The sequence below is a fragment of the Rissa tridactyla genome, chromosome 1 (genome assembly GCF_028500815.1).
Source record: "Rissa tridactyla isolate bRisTri1 chromosome 1, bRisTri1.patW.cur.20221130, whole genome shotgun sequence".
Classification (NCBI taxonomy): Eukaryota; Metazoa; Chordata; class Aves; order Charadriiformes; family Laridae; genus Rissa; species Rissa tridactyla.
The window spans coordinates 61633916-61661744 of record NC_071466.1 but is presented as its reverse complement, the minus strand read 5'-3'; the positions used below and the strand labels follow the sequence as shown (position 1 = coordinate 61661744).

Sequence of the window (27829 nt, the reverse complement as noted above, 5' to 3'; positions counted from 1 at the left end):
TTTTATACATTATGTTTACTTTTTAAATGTTTCTTTTTAACATGTATTTAATGTTTGAAGTTAATAACTTGCTTAGATTTTGCAATTAAAACATATTAAACAATTTCACTTCTATTTCTTTCACGGACAGGCAGAACGATGGAACATTGTGGTTGTACTGAATGTACTTTTTCTGTAATAAAAACTGTTCAGCAGCTGTTATCTACCTTAAGAAAAAAAAATAATGTTTTCTCTAGTATGTTTTACAGCGATTAGAAATGGAAAAGGATGACCCTCAAGTGCCCGAGAGCGTCCCTTTAAACAAAAAAACCTTTCTGAAAACATGTATGTGGGTGCACTAATTTCAGCTCCGGGCTTTCAGTTTTGAAAAACTTGTAATCACTTTGACAGATAATTCATTGCACTGAGACAGATGGCCTTCCCGTTCGTCCCAGGGCACTGGGAAATGAATGCAAAAAGCCAGTAGATGGCAGCAGGTCTCTGCGTGAAACTCCTGCCTCACCAAGGCCGACCGAGCGAAGACCAGCACCGCACTTCATCGATAATTTAAACAAAGGTTTTAATAAGAAGCATTGGATGAACCGCATTTACAATTCAAATGCGTATTTTGCTGATGTAAAGTTCAACACCTTGCTTTGAACAGTATGTTTCCCTCCAAAACAATTAGCTATTGTTTTATTAGCAATAAAATGTCTTTACTTTTCATTTTTACACAGACAGAAAAAATCCGATATCCTTATGGTGAAGGTAAAGGGGGACTCTACCTTCTGCTTCTGTAGAGAGCAGAACAAGGTATTTGGAAACACATGCAAAAGGTGATGAACTCTGCAATGACATCTTTAAAAAGCAGCTTTCAAAGCCAAATTAAAACAACGTACCAGAGGATTATCATCCTCCATAAATGGCGTTTGGACACAAGATTACGTACAATGAACAGCGCAGCCGTTCAGTGACAAATACTTGCTTTTAATCAGAAATACAAGCAAACGGTTAAATGAACCGATCCTCCGCCACCACCCCAGTAAAGGTAATAAAATGCCACAACCATATTCCCAGAAGCTGCAAGAGGCACCCAAAGATTGGAGAACCCGCTCCCAAACGCGTGCCTCGGTTACAATTGGTATGGCAGAGGGAAACCAGCCCCATTTTGTATGCAAAAAGCCGCTTTAACTCCAAGCCTCCCGCAGGCATCATCATGACAATTAAGGCTGTGGCGCTCACATTTTCCCATCCAAAATACAGCTCCTTCTCTCCCCGCGCGAGCAGCTACGCTCAACGCGGCGTGCTCCTTCCAGTTTGTGCTTCTAGAAGTAAAGCACGCGTGTCTGCGCACACCTACGCACGCTTGCCTGTGTGCTGTGGGGAGAGGGGAGGTGATGCCTCTGAGGAGATTTGGTGACACAAGTTGCAAATAGCATTGCAGCGGTGTGACAAGTCAAATAATAACATCTTATGCATGTTCCTTTACTCTTGAGTGTCTGTTTTGCAATCAAGACATACAAGTGTCTGCCAGTTTCTGAAGGATATGATCCTTAAGTGAAATTACTGTGCAAATAAAAGCTTTTTACTCCTATTAAAATTCATCTGAGTCATAAGTGGCGAGGAAAAAAAGCTTGCGGCGTGTATTCTGCTGTCAATCTAATAAACATTCTGTGCAGAGGGACTATTTATCAAAGATAAATTGTACTTAAAAGTCCTTCATTAAACCTATGGGGGGGAATATAATTACACCAAATTGCACAGTTTCAGTATCCATGGTTAGTGTCTTCTTTGTACTCAGAGTTTGAAAATAAATAAAAAAAAAAAAGGGAAGAAGGAAGAACACAGAAATAAGTTAGATTTGTGGACTGTATTGTTGCCTCTTGCAAGAGACTGTTTTGATGTAATTTCAAAGGACTAGGTTGAGATGCCATTCAGTTTTTTAGGCCACATGTAACACTTCCAAGCTGCCCAATTTCAAAATTTTAACTTGAAGTGAAAGCTAGACCTTCTGCATTCATCTAAGGCTACAGCATTTCGCAGGGACTGAAATGCAGAATTCCCCGCGCATTCTGCAATGTACAGCAGTGGGGCAAAAAACCACGGTCCTCAGTGTGCTGCACTTTAAAGCGCAGCTCTCCACACCAAGTTAAAATATCCCTACTGAACATTGTTTTTACTATCTTTATAATTTTCATATCTTTTAGATTCCTTTCTCTGCAGGACTCCTGCTTTGCTTGGAGTGAGATGTAAGAGTCAGTACACTCAAAGCTTTAAAACGCAGGTCTTTGTTATTGATGAGCTGTTCCTTTTCCTTTTGTATTTGTTTATTGTTCTTTAGTCTGTTTGGGGGATAAGCAAGTTACTGTAATCAAAAAGTAAAAAATAACAACAGTAAACTTCTGGGGAAAGGCCTTTTTTGGCACGGCAGGCTCACAAATGACCTTTCAGAATATAAAAAGACAAAGCCCAAAGAAAGGTTCCTTCTTTAAGATTACCTTTGATGTATTTCTGCGGCTGGCTGGACCCCACTAAATACCCGCATAAACGTCCCTTTGTAACGCTGCTTCGTCTCTCTGGGGGATGAGCTGTGCAGGGGGATGCGGGGCTGTTCACCCAACCCAGGTGCAGCCGAGGCGGGGGCTCGGGGAGAGCCACCAGCCTCTCTGGAAGACCACGTCAAACCAACGCCTGACAGCACCGCTAAAACAAAGGCAATTAAGACTAAACCCCCGTTTTGTCATTACATATTATGTAGTTAACACTGCTGCTATGCCTCTGATTTAGTGAAGACAACGCTGAACATAGTAGCGTAGCAAAACTTCTGCTTCCTAACGGAGTGGGGATGAGGTTCAGGTTTTCTTCATTTATCCTCAAGACGTGAGGAGATGGGAGAAAGAAGGGACGTAAATTGGGGAAGGCTGTAAAGTTTGGGTTATAAATAGAGACCAGACGGTTTCCCCTGGCCTAAACCAGAAGAAACATCTGTTGGAGTCATAAATAGATAGCGGGTGGACTCTCGGAGCAAGGAAATCTGCTAGCCATCAGACCTGAGCTGATGAGTAGTTGTCACCAGCCACTGCTCCACTCCGCAGGGTTTCAGTGCCGAATTCTGCCAGCCAAAGCACAGCTAATAAAGAGGTACCCGAAAGGAGGCGTACAGCTTTTGATGGCACAGAAAACAGGTGTTTCTTTTCCTCGAGGCTGTTGGAGTCCACAACCCATTGACAAAAATTATAGTAGGGAAAAGTGATGTTACTTAATAGTTTTCTAAGGGTAACAGTATCCTGCCCTGCCTCTCCCACTACGTGAATTGCCTGTTCACGTAATGCAAAACTACCCCTTACTACCAAATCTCCGTGACAGAAAAAAAAAAAGAAGAAAACAAAAAGGTGTAATAATAGCAGTGCAAAGGGGTATGGGGAGGAAAAGAAAGCAGATACAGTGAAAATTATACCTTGGGTTTTGTGGAGGTTTTTTGTAGATATATACCATACTGATCCCCCCAGTCAGTAGACAAGAAGTAGACAGGCTGCTACAGAAAAGTTGGCCAGGGCATATCTGACCCCATCTTTGCTTAAAAACAAGTTTTGTAGTTTGCACAGATATGGTTCCCTTGCTGTTTACAATGGAATATTGTAAGCCTTCACTAAAATGCTCAGAACTGCATGCTGTTACATCTCGCATTAGTTTATTAAATATGATCTTCCCTGTACACCTGAAACTCATGTCCCTAGAAGCTGTAAATGTTCAAACTCCATTGGAGATTTTATAGACCAATCTAATGTATCACTACCCATATGTTACTTACGGCAGTGTTTGGACTGCTGGCCAGATGTGGATTTTCAGTATGCTGTACCTAAATGCTCAACCATGTTTTTCAAACGTCTGTCATTCTTGTGGTCAGAAGGGTGAAAATCTTATGTAGCTCGGATTTCGGTAGTGAAACTGTCTGCCGTGCATCTTCATTATTCTCACTAACCTTACAGTCTCATTTTTGGAATCAGTGAAATTTATTAACTGTGGTCACGTAATTTCCCTTTAACATTCCTAATCCACATCCTGCCTCAAGTCACTTAATTGCTGTCACCTGCAGTTTGACCATCATGGATTCACAAGTAGTATGTTATTCAGTGTTCATTCAAAGCGATACTAAGCAATGTTCCAGTGCTGAACACAATGAGCATGCTGCCTTTTTTATTAACCATTGCACATTTTAACATCATGACCATACCCTCGCTTAGGCATCTAAACAGGAAAATGATGTATTTATTCCATATTACTTGAAGCTGTCAGGCACCACCCTCTTTCAGTCAAGGATTTCTTACTCAACAAGGAGCTAAATGACATTTTGCAAATCACAGAGGCTTTTTTTCCGAGCTCCGAGTTCTAGAGCTAATTTACTTCCACAGGGTGGTGGTGAGGACTGGCGTTAACACCTGCACAAAATAACGGCACTTTTAGTCTAACGGAGGAGCAAACACTTAACATGCTACGGAGACAGTTTAAAAAATGAAAAAGAGAAAAAGCCACAAAAATCATGAGCCTTCAGCAGCAGCAAAAGGGAAAGGGAAAAAAAAAAAAAAAAAAAAAAGAGAGAAGCCTCACCACCATATAGTACACACGCCGTCAGCAGAAACTTAATTAGACTTGTAATTCAGCCACATTTCCCACTTTCCATTCCTTGTGTGATACATAATTAACACTCTAGAGAAGCCTAACGAGGGTTAAAGCCACGCAAAAAAAAAAAAAAAAAATATATATATATATATATAAATGTATTCCCTCCGCTCCAGACTAAGGCTGACCGGGCAGAAGCGTACAGACGGAAAGCTTGGGAGATGTCCTTCCCTTGGAGGCAGCGAGCGGGCGAGGATGATGGTGAGAGGAGCCGGAGGATGCTGCTGCTGCTGCGGCTGCAGCCGCCGGAGCAGCCCGTGAGCATAATGCTCTGACAACTCCATCAGCGCAGTCTCAAGGTAGCTGTCAATCAGGATGCATCATTTAATACAACAGCACACTAAGGATTTTCTCCTGCAACCCACATGACAGCCTATCTACAGCTCTATTTATATCAGCGCCCAGTTGTGTTTACAACGCTGTTGTAATTAGAAAAGATGCAACAGGCAGCAATATTATTCAGATTTCCATTTTGCCAGGCTGCCACGTAAAGTGCGATCTTGCTTCACAGAGTCATGCTAAATGACAAAAGCGCTATTTTCTTCAGTCTCTGTGCTCAGACAGCACTTCATTTGCAGCTATCTATAATTAGATTAATGGTGTAGTGCCGTACAAAGCAGGCCCACTTCACATCAGATAGCATATGAATTAGGACAAACACTTATTTCAATTCCAGGCAGAGAAAGCAGTGACTGGGGTATTTAGCATACCCTTTATGGTGGAATGAGATGTTAATTGTGTACCATTACCTCTAAACTGCTTGCTTGTTGTATAAATCACTGTGCTAATTGATGCAGAGATAGAAACGTAGCCACAGGCAAGAAAGCAACGGAATGAGAGTTGAAGATGGTGGATAAAGGATTATCGAGTAAAACCATATGGAGATGAGGTTCCTTTGAAACCTGCCCACTATGAACTACAGGGGGAAAAGTGCTGCACTTGATGCTTAAGAAAAAAAAAAAAAAAACCACGTACTTTACATCATCGTTTCGAGCAGAATCTTAGTAGCGAATCCGAGCCAAGCAGAAAACTGAAGAATAAATGTGTGTAATGAACCTCAACACACGCTTCCAAAAGCCAAGTAGCAGGCTAAGCACGCTCTGGGAATAGTCATCACGCTGCCCAGATTTTGGGGGCCCGAGTTAATAAGTAACACTTGCAAACTATCCAAAGCAGATGTTCCCCTGGACCCATCTGCAGACTAGAAATGCAGAGTCTTTAGACAGAATGCGTCTGTGCTAAAAACAAACAAACAAACAAAAAAAAACCCCAAGATATTCAAGTGGCTACTGATAAATGAAATGCCTAATAAGGAGGAAGAAGGGAAGCAGCTTCACACACCTGTGTGTGAAGTAGTAACAACTACACATACTCTAACCCATGCTTATACAGAGACAAGAAAATCCCTGAAAATCCCCCTCCACGTACGGCGCGAGCAGGAGGGGAGAATCTCTCCCAAGTAATGAGTAGCCATGTCAGCACCAGGACTAACAAAGCCTGCTTTCTCACAGATGGGGTCTGTAGCTGTTTGTCATCTCCAAAACAGCATTATAGCCTCGGGGGTGTTCGTAACTGCACTCCCCAGCGTAGAGCCTTTCGCCTTAAATAAACGGTGAGTTTGGCCAAACCCTCTCCCCACACTCCCTACCACAAAAAGTTACAGCTTTGTCCTCTAGCTGAACACCTTTTATTCACGAAATGGGTTGGACCATGATGCTTTTAGGACCCTTCCCCCTCCGTTACATTTGGTTGAAGTCGATCAACTGAGTCAAAGTTACTGGGGAGCCGAGGACAAGGACACGCGACGGACGTCCAGCATGCCTGCCTGAGCCTTGGTTTCCTGGCAAAGGTGGCTAAAAATGGCATTATGAAAGGAAGATGAGCTACCATGCCACCTTGAGCACCACATTCAAGGAAAAGCCAACTGGGTGACACGCTGACTTTTGAGCCATTCTTCTTTCCCTGTTTGCATACCTGTTTGGCATAACCAGAACAGGCTGCCCAGAGAAGCTGTGGCTGCCCCATCCCTGGAAGTGTTCAAGGCCAGGCTGGATGGGGCTTTGAGCAGCCTGGTCTAGTGGGATGTGTCCCTGCCCATGGCAGGGGGCTGGAACTAGATGATCTTCAAGGTCTCTTCCAACCCAAACCATTCTATGATTCAATAACTATTCTGCAGAAGAGTGGCTCTAGTATACATGCTGGAGCCAATGCCACCGCACTCTAAATCATCTCCCTTCTGCCCCCAAATTGTTATATAAACTTTTTTCTTAAGCTTCTTGTTGAAAAAACTTGGTTGAGCTTGCACGCAGCTAAGACTTGTGATCATACTTTGTGTTAGTGATCATACTTTGATCACTAACAAAATGCCAAGACAAAATGCTAGCAACTAAAATACTACTCAATGTCATATTCTGAGAAAATACATTCCCCTCACTCACAACATGACACTTAAAAGCAAACGCTGACTTTCAGACACAAGCTCTAAGATCTTAGCACAGTGAAATAAACTTCCGAAAAATGCAAGGTACCTTCCCCTTGAGTGTTCAATCCCCACAATTCTTCAGCATTTGATACTGCCTAAGCTTAAAAGAGCAAAGAGAATGCATTACATCTACTAGGTATCTCACTGTCCTAAAGTTCATTAAAAAGAGAGAGATACAGCATTTTCCAACCTTGTTTTTCATTTCCTTTTGGAACTGCTCATTTTTCCTACACATGGCAGTTAATTGTGACTTGGGGGGGACGAAGTGTTGCAGTAGTGTTTATTGACCTCGGTTCCCAAAGAAATACACGTAACAAATATATATGTATATGTGTACCCGTGTATACAAGGGAGGGCTTAGGGGTGGACAGTTACCCATTACAAACAAGCAGGACTAATGTACAAATTACTGCTTGCTGCAAAATCAAGTGAATAGCAGAAAAGAATAAAGTATTGGCTGACGAAGTGCTTCAATTACTTTATTTCCAACACAACACACCAAACAGCATTCCCCGTTTTGAAACGACGGCGAAGTTCAACCGTTTAGATTTCTGTCACCAGACATACAAAGCCTGTGGATTATCCCCTTTTATCACTGAAGCTTACAACTTTAAGGAAATACGAGGTATATCTGGCCAACCAAAAGAACCTACGGAATAGAAACAAATGGCAGTAGAAAAAAAAACCCTGTGTTGACTACTTTGAAATAACACCTCCTAAGTGTGCGGCTAGTTGACATAAATGGAAACGCATTGAGGAAAAGAGCTGTGAAGCTGTGTAACAGTCCTGTTCCTAATCATTAATCACTTTTTTTAGACCATTTAAACTAGCCCATTAGAGCCTGCAGCAAAATGCCAACACTCCCATCACTTGCATGTCAGCAGTGCTGGTGTTAACAGGAGAAAATATATGGTTTCTATGACTGTGCCCCAGTTCTACAGCATTTGCTACCTTTAATTGAAAAAGGCAGTTAAACACAAGGTAAATCATTCAGTTAGCTAAGCTGTTTAATAACACATAATTGATAATGTCAATACGTTACAGTGACATAATGCATCACTTTCATCACTCTTACGCTTCAAATACGGTCAACTTATACTTCAAACATTTCCTTTATATCTGCTATTTAATGAAAAAGCCAGGGAGAACTGCCTTGAGTACCACGTGTGGAACATACGTACGCACACCCCTACCTCATCTCATCCGCGGGTTGGTTAGAAACAGGTTCCTGCCACAACTCTTGCGGCTTTGTGAAAATGGTTCAGTTACATCATTAGCAGCTGGCTTTTTGTCTTAAAACACCAGAAGCTCCTACTGGAATAACGTCTATTTTTCTGACAAAACCTGTTGAAAAGGAGTATGAAAAAACCTGCACAAGGAAAAGCAACTACTTGTTTTCTGAAATGTGTCCTAATCCTGCAGGCTTTTGCCTAACTTTTCACATGTACCCAGGCCAACAGTCACCATCAGGACTTCTTGTTAGTATAAGACAAATCACATGCCTAAGTGCTTACAAAAATCATACCCCCTAAATACGGAGTATGATCTGGAGTAGGAAAAAATATATCTTATCAGCTGCGTACAGACAGCGTGGTTGAACATGACTAACCCCATTATATAATACAGTGGGGTTTAACGTGTATTAATAAAAATTCCTTTTTGTTTCTACAAGTATTTTAAATGGGCAAGAACATTTGACCTGTTTAATATAATAACAATAAAAATGTAACCACCGACAAGAACCGTGCAATTCTCTCTTCATCATGTAGCAGAGAACAAGCAGATGGTTACAAAATGGGGGTTTTGAGTTTGTTTTAAAAAAAAAAAAAAAAACCACACCCCCAAAAAAACCCCAGCCAAACAAAAAACAAACACAAAACCCAACCAGAATGAAAAAAAAAAAAAAGCACAATCAACTTTTAGTGACCACTGTTACAGGATGGATGCAGGAAAAGAAGGTGATGGAGCAGGCTCGGTGGTAGCAGGCAAGACAAACTGTGCTGCCACTTTGAGCCTCCATTAGCTACATGCAACTGTAATATTTGTTTGCTCTGAGATTTCATTTGTATCATAGTTGTAACGGCTAGGAAGGCTCACTATTCTGAAAATAAAAATACGCTGCCTCATAAGCAGCCGCTTACCCTCCTCCTGTTCTTATACTTGGAAAGTAGCTGTAGTTAGTAGTAATGGAATCACTACAAATCAGTCTTTAAACATCTTTCAGAGGGAAGCTTGGAGGAGTTCACCACTGTGCGAGGAGGAGTTACACAGACGTCCAACTAATAAAGGCTGCAACGAACCGCATTGCCACAGGTGACTACGAAGTTGTCTGTCTGTCTTGCCAAGGTAACTTGTTAGAGTAATGGATTCTCACAACCACAAAAAGCAAGTCTATTGACAGTGAACTGCACAAGGCTCACAAAACCGTCCCGTAGAGTTTGATTTGATGAGAGACCTGGGTGTTATGTAAGCTAATGACTCATAAAAAGGGAAAAGCCCATAAAGATGTGTAAAACTACAGTACCAATTACATAGCAACCCAACACCTGTAAGACACTTCGTATTTTTCAGCCTGGTTTGTTTTGGTTAATTACAAATTTGTAATTTATTCAGTAAGTTCAGTAAGGAAGTACTTTTTGAAAAGCACTATCTGATTTGGGGCACAATGCATTCCCCTCTAGAAGGTAAAAAACCCAACCAACTATTGAGTAGAATTGGTTTACAGAAATGTCAGGCAAATGCTGCTTAATTTCTAGACACCAAAGCTTCCCCCCCTCTGGGTGGCCACAGAATAATAAATGTTTGACTCCTCTTCAAGCTCAGCACTACTTTTGGCACTCACTTAAACAGAAGAAAAAGCAGAGCACAGAGGCCTTTCATTCACTGTGAGGCTACCTACAACCATACAGAACATTTAGATAGGTCTTATTTTCCACTGACTGCAGAAATGGTTTTAGTCTGTACGTTTCATAGGGAGAAAATTGCAGAGCACACTGCGTTCTTTCACAGCTTACAAAGTTTTCTAATGGTTGGGCAAGCACTGGTTAGAGCTTGGTCTGTTAATTTGCCTTGGCGTGCTTCCAAATGCTACTTGGTGAGCCACAGCATCTTCCTGGGTTTTTTTGTACAGCAGGTCGCACAATGACATCTACAACTGGAGAAAAACGCGTGTAGAAAGCCAAGGTCTTTTTACAGAGATCTGATTCAGTTTACAAAGCTCTCTGGATTGAAATACGGATTTAGGGAAGTTAATACACGAAGCTTCTTGAACCTGGGCAAGTCCAGGTGAATTAGTAAGGCTGTTTGCAAACTCCAAATTCAAAGCAGGAGTCTGCCTGGTCATGAGGGGAAGGAGTGGCTACGTGTATGAGAACTCAAGTCATCAAGATGGTGCAGCTTCACATAAATTGTGTGATAATCTCTTCCATACGTCTTCCTGACAGACTGCTCTCAAACCACAGCAATTACACAGCCTGGCAACTGATTTGGGGGTTTTAGTGGCATTATTCTTCAGGTTAGAGAGACAGAGGCTTTAAATCCTGGATCTGGTTTTGTCCTGGACTTGTTTCTGTCAGTGGTCCCACCGATTCCAGTAAGCGCATGGTCTCACCCAAGATGCTTCAGCGAGACTTTTCAATTCAAGAAGAACTAAGTGAGCTGCCACACTGCACATTAATATGGACACATCTGCCTGGAAAAAAATGGTTTGTTTGAAAAATGAATCCCTCATCCTTACTGTCTTCTTCAGGGTGAGGCTGGTGAAAAACTACTAAATAATACAGAGAAAGTTGTGCTCTACTTTTTCATTCCTCAGTTTAAGGAAACTTAGTTTTTACTTCAGATGCAATAAAATTAACAAAAAAGACTGGTAGTAAGATTATGAAAATCCACACAAACTCTATAAATTTTATGATATGTAATAAAGCAGGTTTTAATTATGTTTCTTAATTATCCTGCATACTTTATCGCCATGGAAGTCTCAGCAATAGTGCAGCTATAGCACCAGTACCATACCGGCTTCCAATAATTAAATTTCCAGGGATTACTTCATAGCATTAGGATGGGCATCTACATTAGCGATAGATGCACACTCTCTAATCTTAGCAATTCAGAAATACATGCTGTTGCATCTATGATTACTGGCAGCACTATTCATGGCGGACTTAGAATGCTCTTTTACGTTAGACACTAGTGCTTTTATAATTCAAACCTTCTATGACAACCTTTGCTAATATCTCAGGGCTAGATGCAGTAAAAGACTTACATACCCAAAGCAGGACTCTTGGGCAGAACTGAAGCATCTAAATCCAAAATGGCAATAAAAACCCCTGATCATCTGTCACTTAACACTGAAGATACTTATATTCTACCCTCCTCTCTGGTTCAAAATAGGTGTTTAGAGTTTTGCTGCTGCACCTCCTCAAAACTCAGGAATACAGCTACTTCCTTCTCCAAGCCCAGATGTGACCCAGAAGTCAGGAAAGCAGCATCCAGTTCTGCTCCAGGGACCATTTCTACATTTTTCTTTTAACTGACATTGCATATCATACATAAAATACTCCAAAGCAGACCAAAAAAAAAAAATGGAAAATTTGAGATCAAATGGATAGTAAAAATTGGGGGAAAAAAGAAAACTCTCAAAGACTAGCCTCTCATTTTCAGCTTTAAGCACTTGTGTAGTTATCCCTTATGCACGCTAATGAATTGGAGCAGCTATTTCAAAAACAGGCTTATATTTATAAATATTTCACTCACATAGATACAAAGTTAATAATTGCCAAATACACATAGGACAATTTATGACTGAGCTGCCTTAGCCCAAAGCCATAACACTCACATAAGAGACTCAGGCAAGAAGCAAGTCCTGGGAGCCATTTACCAGTGAACAGCAACATTATTTAGCGGATTTGGGACTGGGGATGAAGTGATGAACATTACTGTATGCAATTACACTTGATAGGACAGTAGAATGCAATCACTCAAATGAAGATCAGACTAGAGCACCTCAGTTAACATCTTGTAACCACCCCCGCTCCCCTAAAGTTATTACTGTGTGAGCTTTGGCCACTACTTCATCATCAGTTTAACCTCTGTCCTCAGGGCAATATTTTGAAGTTGCTGGTTAAAGTGATTTACTTTTTTTTTTTTAATTAGACTAAATTTTTGAGAGGCATTCATAACACGAAGTATATTGATCTCAGTAGTTTCATCTCTGCTCCTGACTCAATTTTTGACATAACAATTGAAGGATCACGTGAAGCTGTTCCAGACGATCCTAACAAAAACAGTGGAGAAAGAAAGCTAGGAATATTTCTTTAAATGCAAATGAAACTCAAAGATAACGGACTTTGAATAAATATTTTATCAGTCCTACTCTTCACTTCACTGAACAATCTTTTTTTTATGCCATGGGAAATATATTTGCAATTGCCATTACAGGATTTCTTTTAGAGATGCATTTTATACATCTGTTCTATCTTATTATGTATCTCAACTGTGTTTATATCTCACGCCAGCATTTTTCTGAGTGTAATCCAACAGAATAACTGCTCAGACAACCTACAGTAGAGCCGGACTATTACACTTGTAGCTACTACTGGTTTAGGCCCAAGAAGACCTATTTTCCAGGGTCACCAGGCTAATTTCTCTGCTGGTGTGAAAGGTGAAATGCAACTTGCGGTGCACTTAATTTGATCACCAGAGAACTTGGTTACGTTTCTTTAACTGTGGGTCCTGGCTTCCAAAAAAACAAAGCCACTATTCACAAGAAACCTGAACTCATTCTCAAGTCTGTTCTTAATCATACAGTCAATTTCTCTACCCCAGGAGAAGACTAGGAGAGATCCACTGGCCACAAGGTGAAAACCAGTCAACCGGAAAGAATTTTAGCAGCGATAACATTGTAGGGTAACACGTCCATAGTTACATATCTATTTTCAACATATCAGTTAACCACATGTGGCATAAATAGCAACTTGAGTGAGTCTGTGTATCAATAATTACACAAACCTGGTGTGGGAACAGGAAAACAAACTAGTAACAACAAAGAACGCTGATGAGAAATACAAATTCCTGGGCACTGCTGCATAGACTAAAATGAGGATGAAGAGAAGGAAAGGGTTGTAAGACTGGAAATAACTAGTACTTATTTTATCCATCACAATACTCTCACTACTCAGTATAACGTCAGGAAGAAACATGCAGGCTATCCTGATGCTTTAAAGCTTCCCAGATGTTCCACAAATGTCAGATGTGCAAAGAAATGGAACCGAGGGGTAAGAACAAAGTTGAACAGATCGGTCTTATAACACTATTTACAAATAAAATTTTAAAGTGAGAGAAATGGCAAAAAAAATATTTTTTTTTCTTTTCTCTGTTTTTTAAACTTAAATGTATCCAACATGGCTGGAATTTGGCTGATAAGGCAGATCCTGCTCTGGGTGCTAAAAGAGGACTCTCATCAGTAGCTAACTAAAACTGCGATACATGTGACCAAACAGGGTTGATCTACTGCAAGGACAATCAAGATGCAGCTCAGCACTCCACACTTCAAAATGGACTCAGTAATTTAAATAATAAACCCGTCATGTGGAAGTCAGCACAGAGCCCCTATCTCCAGCCTTCTAGCCAAGCGCTCCCAGCAGCAAGGGGGGCTGCGAAAAGTGAGCGTGTCTACCTTCTACTGCTATGGATTTCGATGAATACGGCCACAGCTGCTAGGCTTTGGGCTGAACTCAATGCTGCCCACCCACACTGAATGTTTTCTGAAGACTATTCTCTCGGGAGACTTGAGATGAGTTTAAAGTACTTTGTTTCAGCGGATAAGTGAACCTTTGGTATCGAGTGCCCCAGAGCAGGGTTGCTGAGAAGGTGCAGGTACCTTTAGTTAGACATCTGTGAAGCCTATTTTAGGTGTCCTGAGGATACTTTAGAAGGTTACTGGATCTTAAGCTTTCTGGATCACTTTCTTTGACTCAGACACCTAAACTGCACTTGAATCTTGCTGTAGGTGCAAAAATGGGCACTTGAGCCCCTCTGGACCTTTAAACCTGATGCCTAAAGATATCTGAATATATGATACTGAAGTACTGTTGTCAAAAAAAGTATATATAATCATAGTGATGCTGTCAATTTCTGTAACATTGCTCAGTAATAATTATTCATCTACCTTATCTTCTCTATGGATTACTTTCTACAGACAAATTTCACTCAAGATAACGTTGTTTCCACCAGTTATAGCCACATGGCTCACGCCCTCTGCCTCCTATTAAAATACAGACAACTGTTGTCATTCCTCCAGCTCTTTGACCTCAGCTACTGTTTCCAAAGGTGCTGAATTCTACTTAGCTGTTCAACCAGCTCCAACTTGGTTGCAAGTTATCTTAAATATTTAAAGTGAGGCAAGGGACACAGGGCAGTGGCAGAATTCTCAGTGTCTCCTGCCTTCTTCATATTGTATATGATAACTTTCTCATACACTAAGACTTCAAGATTAATTCTGCAGCTAATGAGGACCATTTTTGTTTGGGGTATATGATCAATGACTAAATCTCGGCTGCATGGTTGCCTGTAATCCAAAGAGGGTTCTGTGTTTCACAGTTTCATTGCTTTAGCTGCTGCTGTTTAACAACTTTACTGTAATACAGTTTGTTACCATCATAGGGGAATAGATGCAAGAGCGATTGCGAGGCTACCTCCATGGCTTACTCACGTTTGTGACAGTTGTGCACTTGTCCTTCCTTGCTACTCTTTCATAGAGCAAATAGCTTGAAAGATGATCAAGCAAAAAGGTATCATCAACACAACTCCCTTCTCCCATTCCTGATTGTTTGCTTATTTTGGAAGATAAGGAGTTTTGACAGCAGAGTACATTAGTCAGAATAATATTTGAAGCTTCAAAACCTGCTGACCTACAAGATAACCAAGGACCTGGTCTGCTGCAGGTCTATAGAAGGCTTTAGTTCCACTTACAGAGCATCAGAGGATTTGGTACCAATTGGGATCCTACTTTAAGATTGATTACAGGCATTGGATTTCTCTTCCTCCTTTAATACAAAACAAAACCAAAATGTGTCTACTGCCATTATGGAGGGGTAACCTAGCTAAAGCTTGCAGCTGTAACTTGCCTCATGATATCATATTATTACATGACCTTCACTGTTTATATAGTCGATAAAACATAATTAAATGACTTCATAGAATCAAATTAATTTCTCCTATGCCGTATTCATTTTAAAATAGAATCAATATTATTTACCCTACCTGACAATAATGCCCTGTGCCTCACATAAGATTGATTCAATACCAGCAGGTAGTTATCAATGAATGCACTTTGCTGTGCTAAATGAACACAATCAATACTCAGAAATGCGAGTCTTCCGTCATATGACTGAATTGCGACTGAAGTGAAGGCTGAGTTTTGTTCAGGTCTTTTTACTTCTTCTTTTAGGTTTCATGTAAGGAGAATCTGAATTTCATAGTCAGCACCAGTACAGTAACCATCTGAAAAATTACCAAGCAGCACCACTGTACATTGAACATCACCCTCTGACAAGGTTACGCCACACAAGATAGCAGACAGAAAAAAGGAAAATTCAAGAAAGAAATATCAGAGATTCTCAGCATTTCTTGAAAAACATGATTGTTTGAACTCTTAAGCATCATATGAGTATCATGTGAAAGACAGCTCTGTATTGTGAAGGGCACATTGCAGGAATTTCAATTTGTTCTGTTAAAACCAGAAAAAGAAAATATGTCAAGACATCATTTCTCAACCAGAAAAAGAAAATATGTCAAGACATCATTTCTCATTTTGAACAAATATATCAATGTAGTATCAATATCAATTAATGCAAGCTAAGAATCATTTTAAGTTATATTACATACATTGAAAGCAAAACTAATGTTAACGAGATTGATATAACTTCCCTGTTAACTTCAAAATGAACTAAAAATTAATTTCAAAATGAACTAAAAAGCCCACTTTGACAATGTAATTTAATTTAGGGCAATTTTAAAGTAAAACATATGAAAAGGAGATATTAGAAGACATTAAAGATACGGGTGCCTGTGACCGCTCACTTTCAGTGGCAGCCAGGCTGCTGGTTGCTTTCTCCCTTATAAAATGTGTCCTTGAATCCCCACAATCCTTCAGCTTTTTAATCTTTTCAAGGCAGACCTTATTTTTCCTAGAGTAACTTAACCTTGCTTGCACTATTTCTCAAGTCAAGCTGCACCAGTCATTTTCCCAGCTACGGAGGTAGCACTCCTCCTTTCTAGCAAGTTCCTCAACCTTTACACGTACTGAGCAATCCTGCTTTTACTTTACAGAAAATTCTAGGAAGTACCCTGAAGAAAAGCACTTCCATAGCACACTTGATCTCATGTCTTACTACTGGTTTAGAATTCAGATATTCTTTGTGTAAGAGCCAAGAAAACAACAGCAGAATGCTTTAGAATAACATTGGCACATTTTTATATATTTACTGAGAGAGGGAGGTGAATGGTGATTTTAAATATAAACAGTCTTTATAGTTCACATCTTTCAGAAATCAACTACAACTTCACAGCTTTTCTTATACATGCGTTTCAAGACTGAAGTTGGCTTTCTTGGAAAAAAATTAATTCATGAAAATCTAAAGTAGCTCCTTTCCTTAAAAAAAAATAATCTGACCGTATATAACATCTACCATTGTTTTGATGTCTGCTTGCAAAAAGTACAGCAAGCCATCATGCCTCATCCATCTTTCTTCCCCTTCACCTGTGTTTCATAAAAACATCCTTATGTCAACGATAACCTACCACAATTCTCCCAAAAATAGCTCAAACGCTATATCTAGCTTCACAGAATAAGGATAAAACTGAATCGCAATTAACAATCTACGCTTAAAATTATCTCCCCTAAAATATTAAACCACAAGCAGAAGAGAAGCTTCCGTAATTTACATTTCAAGTGCCCATAATGACAAACAGTAATCAATACAACATATGTTCAATGCAGAAGAGCTACTGTAACTGCTGGAGTCCACAAAACGGAAGGTTTGCCAGTGGGGCAGTGAGGCAATTTAACATGTAGCAGTCAGAATCAACCACCAAGGAACACTTTTTCTTTTCTCTGCTGTTTTTCCCTTTTGTTTCCATTCCTCCCAGCCTTGTTTACCCAACACTTGACTATTTAATTTGAAATACTTAGTTATTAACTGGCTTTATATTTCCACTAATTCATTTAACACTCACATAATAAAGTTACAGACTGGGGAAAAAAACAAATTAAGCTTCATATGTAGAACCTTACTACATGAATGCACAAACTGCAATCATCATCTGATTCATCTGTATTTACATTAAACTGTTTCCTTTTTATCACCTAAATTTAATCTTTATAGACAATATTTATATATAACATAAGCATATAAATCTATACCATGTATGTACAAATTACATATACATATTCACATGTGCGCATATACGTATTTACATAAGTAGATATACATGTAAGAATTTAGTTCTGTTTTGAGGCTTTTAAAACCTCTTCCCTTACAGTTGCAAGAGTTCTTTCCTGTGCAAGAATGTATTTAGGGGGGTTAAACAGAGGGGTGTTTATTGTGATCAGCATCATGAAACATGGAACAAAACAAGGCTTTCTCTTTTTCTCATACATTTTGAAAGGCATGCGAAAGGAAGTTTTGGTTAAGGTATTAGTATGTCACACATTAAAGAGAAACTCTCTGTTGGCAATGCTCCCGGTACGTTCTAGGCTCTAACAGAAATTTCCTGTAACATCTCACCCAGCTTCTGGGGTGAGGTTCAGGTATTATTGCCATTTTGGATGCTTTAAGGTGTCCCATCTGGCTTCTGCATGATGCTCTAGAAAACTACAGGACACCCGCAGGTCCCGCATCATAGCTATCAGCTCCCTATAGATGTCTGGGGTGCATTACACCCACGAAAATTAGATATCAAAGTTTGAACACGGGAACTTCGGCCCCTTTACCGACCCTCTTACAGACCAAGCGAAGAAGCATATGGAAGAGAACTTCCCCTGGAAATACCTAATTGTCTCTACTAACCAAGTAATCTCAGATTGCGTTGTCTAATTTCTGGCTGCTTCCATTAGGGTGAGTGGAAGTCAGACTGCTGTTCTTTTCAAGTCTGGAAAATGCTGTCCCTGATTCAGAAAACATTAGTAAAAGAGACATGGGACGAAAACCCACAACTATACTCTCCCTTTAAACGGTAGCACAGCTATGCAGTTTTTTCACAGTCGGATAATGGCAACAACCTCTTCACAAAAGGCCCTTCTTTGGAAAAACAAAAATGAGGCAAGTCACTGTTTCATAACTTTGCTGGTAGATGGTTGTATGGAGTTTCATGGCTTTCCTCCATGGCAGTTGAGTTTGCTTAAGACAAAATACAAATAGCCTCTGAATTTTCTATAGGGAGTTTATCTAAAGGAAGACATTACTGGACCTGGAGATGTGGAAAGGACCCCAGAGTGTGGGGCCGGCAGATAAGAACTCATCCACGAGGTATACACCAAAGACTTTCATGTAGTCTTTGAGTAAGGAAAAGCTTGTAGGAGTAGGACAGGAGCTTGTCAGAATGTGAGCTGGTGCAGACATGGTGAAGGAGAACAGGGCTGAAAGGGCCCATGGTGATAACAAGGCATAATTTTCCTTGAGCTTCTTGGCATTCCTGGTCATCACCGCAGTGTGCGTCCTCTCCCTTCAAACAACGGCTTGAAGTGCAGAGGATTTGTGTGAGTGGCATGGTAGCATAAATACACAAGTGATCATACATTATTTCTGATTTGAGCAATACATCATTTACTGCTCAACGTGGAATTCCAAACAGGCAAGTTTAATCATCTTAATTTCCAGTTATTTTACCCACTTTACTAATTACCATTACAGCACTAATCAGTTTGTAATAGTTATTCATTAGCTGTAAGTTGAACAAGAGCTGATTTGAGGTAATTGCTTCCTTGACACGTTCTGGGGACTAAGTATTTCATAGTCGTCAGATAATGACTCTGATGAAATGCACAGTCAATAGCAAAGACTCAAAGAATCAGTGGTGAAGCTCTAAAATATTCTCCAAATCACCTCTACTTTTCTGCGTGTGAATTACTCAGTAAAACAAGCTTTCCTCCAGCCAGAATAACCAAGGATGTTACCATAGATCATACATTACGGAATAGAAAAACAGACTTTGAGCCAGCTCAGTATTATGCCTTACGTACTTTGTCTTGGAGAAGACTATATTTTGCCTGTCTGAGGCCCTCCTTACAGGTGATTACAATATCTTGTTTCTGGAGAACTGTTGTTTGTCCTTGCCACTCAGCCTTCTCCTCCTTATCCCATTATCTCAGTGACAAAAACATCTTCCTCATAGACAGAAAGATCACATGTGAGGATATTATTTCTTGTTTCATTGGTTTAGAGTTGTCATGGCTAGAATTACAGGATATTTCATAGGGAAGACATTGAAAGCAGAGCCAGAGGATTTGTCTCTGAAACATCCCCAGGCATCTTCCCCACCCCCCTCCACCCATTTACATGTTTCATTTTCCCTTGCCATTTTGCTGGGGGATGCGTTTTGGATCTCATCTCGAGGAAGCACTGATTGAGCCCCATCATTCTTACTACCTACCATTTAACTGGAAAGCAAGCGCAGGATACAACAAGAGATACACTCCTAGAAACAGGATATTGATTCCTTTTTCTGCTGAGCAGTAATTTGTTACCCATGGGATATTCTTTTATGCACTTGTGGAAACTCATGGAAATTTCTGACTTTGATGTGCCCAAATAAACAGGGTGTGCAGTCCTTGCACTCATCCCAGTAAGTCTCCAATCAGAGCAAGCTGCTCTAGTGGTTATGTTCCAGATCTTAAATACCAGATGTGATCTCAGGAAAATGTATTACTGGGGAGGAGTGAGTTAAACCCTGTTAAAAACTGTCCATGTTTAGTCATCTAAGAGCATGGGTGAAGCGAGGGTAGCTCCAGCAGAATTTCCTTGCTTTTACTGCTCAACTCTCTTCAAAGTTCTGTCGCTTACAGTTTTGGCTACAACAGGCTACAGATTGAAGACTGGACCTTCGCAATTCTGTTTCATGATCCTTAGAGATTGAATAGTTTTGTTTTCAGATCCAGACTGTGCCCCCAAAGAGGGGAACTCACAGTGAGGGACAAACATGAGGCTTAGAAGGATGGCAGCAACATAACACTACTCCCTCAAATGATTTGAAATGACTTAGAATTAAAAACAATGGAAGAAAACAAAACAGTAGCTTAGTTCATATGCCCAGAACTAGAAAACCTAAGATGTAATTATTTGGGAAACACCCAAGCCTTTTCCTTTAAGCCTTGAGTCATTTCTTTACTCGATGGAACACAAATACAAAGCACATTTCACAGAAACAAAACAATACAGAAACACCGAAATGGACACAGAACAGGTCGGAACAACTTCAAACGGGAATGGGTTTTTGTTACAGCTAATCGTGACACTGAGGACAGATCAAATGACTTCCCAATATATCTTATACTCTATGAAACTTTAACAATGCTTGGACAAAAGTACATGGTGGGGGAAGATGGAAGTGAAGAATTTACTTTAGACGCCTTTCTTAGCAACTTCTATTTTTACATGATCTGATCTGTCGCCTTTGCTCATCACCCAAAATAATACCGACACCCCTCCTCCCCTGCCAAAGTCACCCCCCCACGTTCCACAATGAGTTCCATTGATTTTTGAGACGTATTGTCAACTACCTAATAATTTAACTGGTGGCACAGCTCTTTTGGTCGAAGCTTCAGTTTCCCAAACAAAAGCTAACCACCTGAGACCACAGAGGACAGGATATGAGCTACTTATAGCAACACTGGACCAGTGAACAAGAATAGCAGGAAAGCTGCTTATTTTATTTTTTTTTTCTCCAGCAAAGGCCTTTGAAGTAAACTATTTATTAAACATTATAATACTCGAAACAAAAATCTTTGAAGGCAGGTTATCCTCCTCTGCACCATGTCCCGTTGTGAATGAATTGCTTCCTTTTCCTTTTCGGATTTTTTTCACTTGTGAAACTGACACTCAAATTGTTCTCTTAAGCTACTTGGGTGAGCCCTCGCCTTCGTGGAGAGGAATAATCCATTCATCAACAAAGGGATCATTAAAAATATTTATAACTCAAAGTACTTCAATATCTCTGCACTGTAAGCAGCCACCCTGTTCATCAGGCAGTGTTTTATAAATACAATAAATAAGTTCCTTGTGCACAGGAAAACAGTATCGATTAATAAGTAATGATGCACCCAGATCATTTGAAACAGCAACAAGCAGTCTAACAGCGAGACTTAATTTTTCACTTTTTTAATTAAAAAAAAGTAAATTCTCCCCACTAACCCTGCTACTGACAAGTACACATGGGTGTTCTTTGTTCTTCCGATTAAAACATTTGTCTCTCTCTCCCTCTCTGTTGTTGAAAGAACTCCTTTTTCTCTATAGTATCACCAAGATCATTGGGAGTTTCAAAACCAGACTTACAGAATTGCCTTTTCAAATACACGTATTTGAGCGGCAGAGACAGAACTGTCACACATTACACTGCATTTGCATCTTTGAAAATCTGGCACTGATGTGCAGCGAAGAAGGGGATCGCTCTGAAACAATCGCGAAGAACCATCTGAGCCTGAGAAATTCTCTGGCCAAAGCCTGGGAAACAATCAGAAGTGAACTGAAACTCCCACTGGGCCACCATGCATGCCTGCATAGTAAAGATACCACTGGCAAGCTACAGCCAAATTCACATTAAAAAAGGTCTCAATAATTCTCCACTGAGAGAAATAACTTGCTCCAAGTGAGAGACAGTGGAGAAGCCTAAACCATCAATATCCTGTTTTCTGAAAGATGTAAGATTTTGCAGCTTCCACTGATTTGCATGGTAGTAATAGAGATCTACCGCCTCTGAAAATCTAATCACAAAAATATGACTCAGAGTTCCTCAGTTCACTAAGGAGCAGATCCAGCCTTTATTCATGCAAAATAAAACACTTCACTAAATAGGCACATTTTCTCCATTTGTTCTGCCTTCTGCTTTCAGGTGCAACCTGGCACACGTACAAGTGATGATCAAGCACTAAGAATTTTGAATCATTTTCTTCCCCATCTCTAAAACATTTGTCCACCTGACAACATTTTTCCATTATGTATCATATTTCTGCATTTCACCTTCCAGACACCTACAAGCAATTTTTAAAACACGTATAAAAGTTTCAGTTTGTTTTCTTTTTTTTTTTTTTTTAATCAAAGCAAAGCTCTCCTTGCACAACAAAAGTAGAGGTAGCCTCCAATAAAATGCTCTCTCGGGTATGAAAGTATTCTAGATGCCTCCTACTTGAAGTCTGTCACTGCTAACTAGCCTGAATTTATCTCTGCTACGTATAAATCTAATAGATTTATACCAGTGAGCAAGTGACTCATTTTGTGTTCCCACCAGGCGAAGCTGAAATTCGGTACACTTATTCAGCCCCAAGGGACTGACTTTTGAGGAACAAAGAATCCACCCTTTAATCATTTTTCTTGCTATTGGAGGGCATTAGCGTGACTGTAGCCATGTTACTGCCTCTACCTTACAGACACACTGTCAAGAAGCCAGATCAATGACACACACTTGTAAAATTTATACCAGTGGCAATCACTGAAGTTCTGGAGAACTTGGAGGAGGATTCTCTCTGGTGGAAAAAAAACCAGAGTAAGCTTATAATTTACTGGAGATTTTACAGGCTTTCTATGGAACTGAAGTGCAGAGATGGCTCTGGAAAAAAACTTGTTATAATGAAGAAAGATACCTTGAGCACTCATAATTCTGTTACTTATGAATCCTTATTCACATGCAAATTACTTGTAAAAGCAGTACATAAACTGTAGGGTGTGCCCTATTTTCCTCTCACTACTTGAGCCCACTCATACAGGTTCTGAGTAGGGAACAAAAACTACAATGAATGTAGCTAAATGATAGATCAAGATAAAAACTTCTATACAGATCTCGGCTCACAAAGGCATGTCTTTAAGTCCCATTTTAAGTGCTTTCAAGGATAGGGACAGGCTGAACGATACACTTGAACACTTTCCTGATTAAGGGCCTTAGTCAGGACACTTAAATGTGTCTGCACCCTCTAGTTCTACCATCTCTTAAGGTGTATTTGCTAGTCTTCTCTTAAGGTGTATTTGCTAGTCTGGAGTCACTCTTCTGAATGGTCAACTTCAGCGGTTCCATTCCCAAATCTTTTAAAAAGCCTTTGGAGAAACTGCTGATTTATTTTGAGCAATCTCAGGAACAGCCATAAGATTAAAACTCTTCGGTTCCTCTGTCAACATGCTTCGCTTCAAAATTTGGTAAGACTACGAGTCAAAGGGAAAAAGAGGTAGTTGTAGGCTCTTGCGTCCCACCTGAAGATTTTTCATCAGTTTGCTTTTATACCTCCAAGTAGAATTGTATCTCATTCATTAATTTCTCCATAACACGCCCCATTGGTTCCAATTGTTTAAATTTGAGCCTGAATTTCAGAGTCAACTCACCCTCTGGCAACACAGGCACAAAGCGAGTAAGGAACTTGCAGGGTAAAATGAAGAAATTGATACAAGATTGCCATGATTTCTCCAATTAAGTTTCACAATGAATGACTAAATATTTTATTTGCATAGCAGATTTCAATATATTTTTTACTTTATAATGCTGAACTAATTTTTACAACTTTTTTTGTGTTCCTATTTTTGTTATAAAGTAAATAAAAAGGTATTGTCTATTATTTTTTAAAAAAAAAAAAAAAACACAACACTTTTCCAGCCATGTGTTGAGCTGCGGTTTACTTAGCTCATCTGTTGTATTCCTCACCACTGCGCATTCTGCCCATCTCCAACACCACAAACAGTGGTATGTGTCCTCATGTGTCAAAACTTTAAATCAAGTTTCATTCATCTTTCCCACTTTCTTTGCAATTCTCACTGAACCAGCTGCAAAGCCACTGCATGTTCGATAACCGTGGTCTGGAACTGCAGTGGGGAGAAGGCAGGTATTCAGGGAAAATCAGAGAGCAAACTGGGGATCGGGCAAAAGTAGTTCACGATTAATGAAGTAGCTACTGAAAGAAGTTTCATCTATGCTTTTAGCTTTGTTGGTTAGATCAATTTGAGGTACTCTCCTAGTAACGTAAGCAGAATCTGGGCCTTAATATGCGTACACCTTTGCAAAATTCTTTCAAGTGTATGAAAAAAAGCTTTGAAATAAAGGCAAAACCAGCTCATTACATCATTTTCAGACACCATTTATATCAGCTAGTGCCATCGCCAAGATTCATAATAGCATGATTTTATTAATTCTCATAAAGCCTGATTTTGCATTCAGGCAGTCAACATGATTTTAAGTGCCAATATCTCAACCTAAAAGTCAGCAAAATATAAAATAACATCAGTAGAATATTAAAATCTCCCACTGAGATAAATAGAAATAAGAAGGTTCAGACAGAGCCAAACAGATTAGTGCTTACTTCCTACTCATTATGTGCTTTCAGCTAGCACAGTACAGTTTTATAATTTGATGGAAAAAAATTATACTTTTTAGCTATTTTCCAACCTGATTTTCTAAGGTTGCTCCTCCCTTTACAAATGGCATGGTATTATTACCCACATAAAAGAAAACTATGACTACACAACAAGTTCAGTTCAATGATGTCCATGTTGATGGGATATATATTCTGTTCCTAAAACATGTCTTGCGAAGAACACCAAAACCCGAGGGGCGGGGGTGGGGAAAAAGTCGGGGGAGGGAAGGGGAAATTGTTCTTTGACATCCTCCTTACTTCAGACCTTATTTGTAGTTCAGAACGGAGTCAAATGTCGCATTGGCAATTAAACTTTGACTCCTACTAGAGCAATATTAATGTAGAGCGAGTCCCAGAGCAACACTGCCCAGCCCTGCTCTTGGGGTTAGCTCCGGTGCTAAACAGCACGTTGCTGACCGACACAGGAAATCCCTCTCCTGTTCCTTGAGTTGAACTGAAGGGCTGGCATAAAGAAATGTCCAAAGTATTAACAGGAACAAAAACTACAGGCTCAGAGCCAGATTTCAAAGGCATTTAGGTGCCTAGCTTGCATTAATTTTAGTGGGACTAAGTTGCCTCCAAAAATCTGGCCTTCGGTCTTCACTTTTCTTAAGCCGCTCCAGATCCTGTGGCTCTGCCAGGATGCAGAAGCAATTACATTTCACAACTTTAAATCCAACAATATATTTTGGAAATCATTCAAAGTACAGTGCTTTTTTAACATATAGTTTCCTTGTCCAATAAAATACACTGGAATTCTATATACTTGGTATTTGCAGGTCTCACTCCTTTTTCGTTAGATTGAGGCCAGAAGTTAGCAGTATGTCGAAACCACTGACATCCAAATAAACTCTGCTTTCTTCCTTTAGGTGGGAGAAGTGTTTAATGGATACCGATGCTTTGACAAATACTTAATAAAGAGTAAAATACACAATTTCAGCTTTACTGAACACTAATGTAATTGCTCCTGAACAAAACCGTTGCCTAAAGAATGCTAATCCCTAAAGAAATAATGTAGGTGTTACAGTGCATATAAAAGTCAGAAATTAGCATTTGAGGTGTCCATTCCCATACAACTCCAAAATGAACTCAGCCAAACAAATACCAGCTTGGCTTGTAAAGGAATCCAGTGTAATGAAACACATTGCAAATGAGAAAACCAAATCCTCATTTTGATTCACAAGGCAGATGTGCATACAATTGAGGTAACAAAACCTATCTGAGAATATTTTAAATAAAAATAAACACCGGTAGCTGTAATATCTAAATGCAGGTAGCTGTAATATCTGTTAATGCCAGGCCATTTCACAAGATGATGCTCACACTGCACCAGCAGATCATGCTACGCCAGCTCTTCCTAGCAGAACCTGCAAGCCCTCTCCTCACCCGTGCCCACATCCAGTTTGTCCCTTGCTCTCGTTCCAACTCCCCAACATCAAAGTACAGAGATGGAGCTTGTAAAAGGGTCTCAGGCAAAACCTTATCTCCCCTTCCCCGCTGACGCTGCAGCAGGGAACAGGCGAAGATCTTAGGTGCTGCCTTTTTTCCGCCCCAATATCATCAGCTGGTCTAATAAAAGATGCTGGTTTTCCCCATGGAACTTGCCTCTCTAGTTTCTACCAGTCAGTTGTTTTCCTTTTGGCAAGCCTTGCTTTTAATATCTAGCAATATTATACAAAGAAAACACACTGAATATACATATACTAGCTATTTAAACACTCCTTTTGCCCCAAATGGAAAAGGGTCGGTGGGCCAGCACGTTAACTTCCTTCATGGTACAACACACATTGCCTCTCACAGGGAGGAGCAGAAATCTTGTTGTCTTCCAAGAGCATGTTACTTTCTCCCTGACCCTACGAGGCGGTGTCCTTCTCTTCCCCAAAGAAGTTTCTTTCTCGCTGGCCTCTCAGACCTCCTTGTAGCTGGCTCACACGCTTCTGAAAAGAGAATAACCCACCTCCCTTTAAGCACCTGCTTGAGTATAATTTCAGGAAATTTGTTCCTGACTCAGGCTAATCCTTCCTGGCTAGTCATCTTCCCTTTCCTTCCCAACTCACTATTATCCTTTAATTGTTGATTTGATCCCTTATGTCCCAAGTCATCAGGGCTCCTTCCCCACTCCTGTGCAGGACTGGTTCGGCAGGAATCCCTAAGACAGTGAACACCTGGTCAGCCCCATGGCACTTTATGAGGAAACCTCATTTCACGTAGAAACTGAAGGCAGTAGTTTTGGCTTAGAGGAGACAGGGGTTTACTCTTCTTTTAATAAGGTGGAAAATTAAAGAATTTACTGCTGCTTACGTAACCTAACAGTTAATTCAGGGTTTTTTTTACTCCCTTGCCCTGGTTTAACCTTAGACATGAAACCTGTTGGGGGATGGAACTCAAAAAATGTAAAGTAGCTGCATTTTCTTTCATCTTTCTTCTGGAACTCAAACAAAACTACCAGCTGATGAATGGCCATTTCTAACACAGATGTTAATGCAATACTAAATGAGACAAAAATCACCAACACAGTTTGCAAGGCTCCCTGTGATGCACAGTCATCAGGCAACACTGAGACCAACGCTAACGTAAACTGCCTTCGCATACGCAATCAGTACATGTTTCACTATTAATTTCAATGTTCTTACCACACCCAGTTGGGTTAATTGAATGTAACAACGATCATGTTCCCCCAAACTGTACCAAAAGTATAAACGGTCTTTAAAGCAAGTACTAGCAACACCCAAAGGAAACACTCGAGATGCTTTCACAGCCAGTTTCACAACCTGGACTTGCAAGGTGAAGTACCTGTTACTGGCAGGACGCACAGAGAGGCTGTCCAAAATATTAAAAAGAACAATTTAAGCCATCATTTGGCTCGATTCACAACACATTCCAGGAACCCCATAAACAAAGACAACATGTGCAATGTTAACTTTCTCTTTTATGCTGACAGCTTTTTTCTCCCGTATAATGACCTTCCTGCACAGTGTGTGTTACCATAAAAAGAAACAGAGCCCAGTAAAATTAGAGGAACTGCTTAATATCAAAACGTTTTATCTGAGGAAGACACCACCGCCAGTGTAAATACAAAAAGC

General features: G+C 40.1%; 1 protein-coding gene across 2 annotated transcripts in view; it reads right to left on the bottom strand.

Annotated features, from left to right (window-relative positions):
* PCCA (propionyl-CoA carboxylase subunit alpha) overlaps nucleotides 1-27829 on the bottom strand; it is a 294708-nt gene that overhangs the window by 16836 nt on the left and 250043 nt on the right. The gene's annotated exons all lie outside the window — the stretch shown is intronic.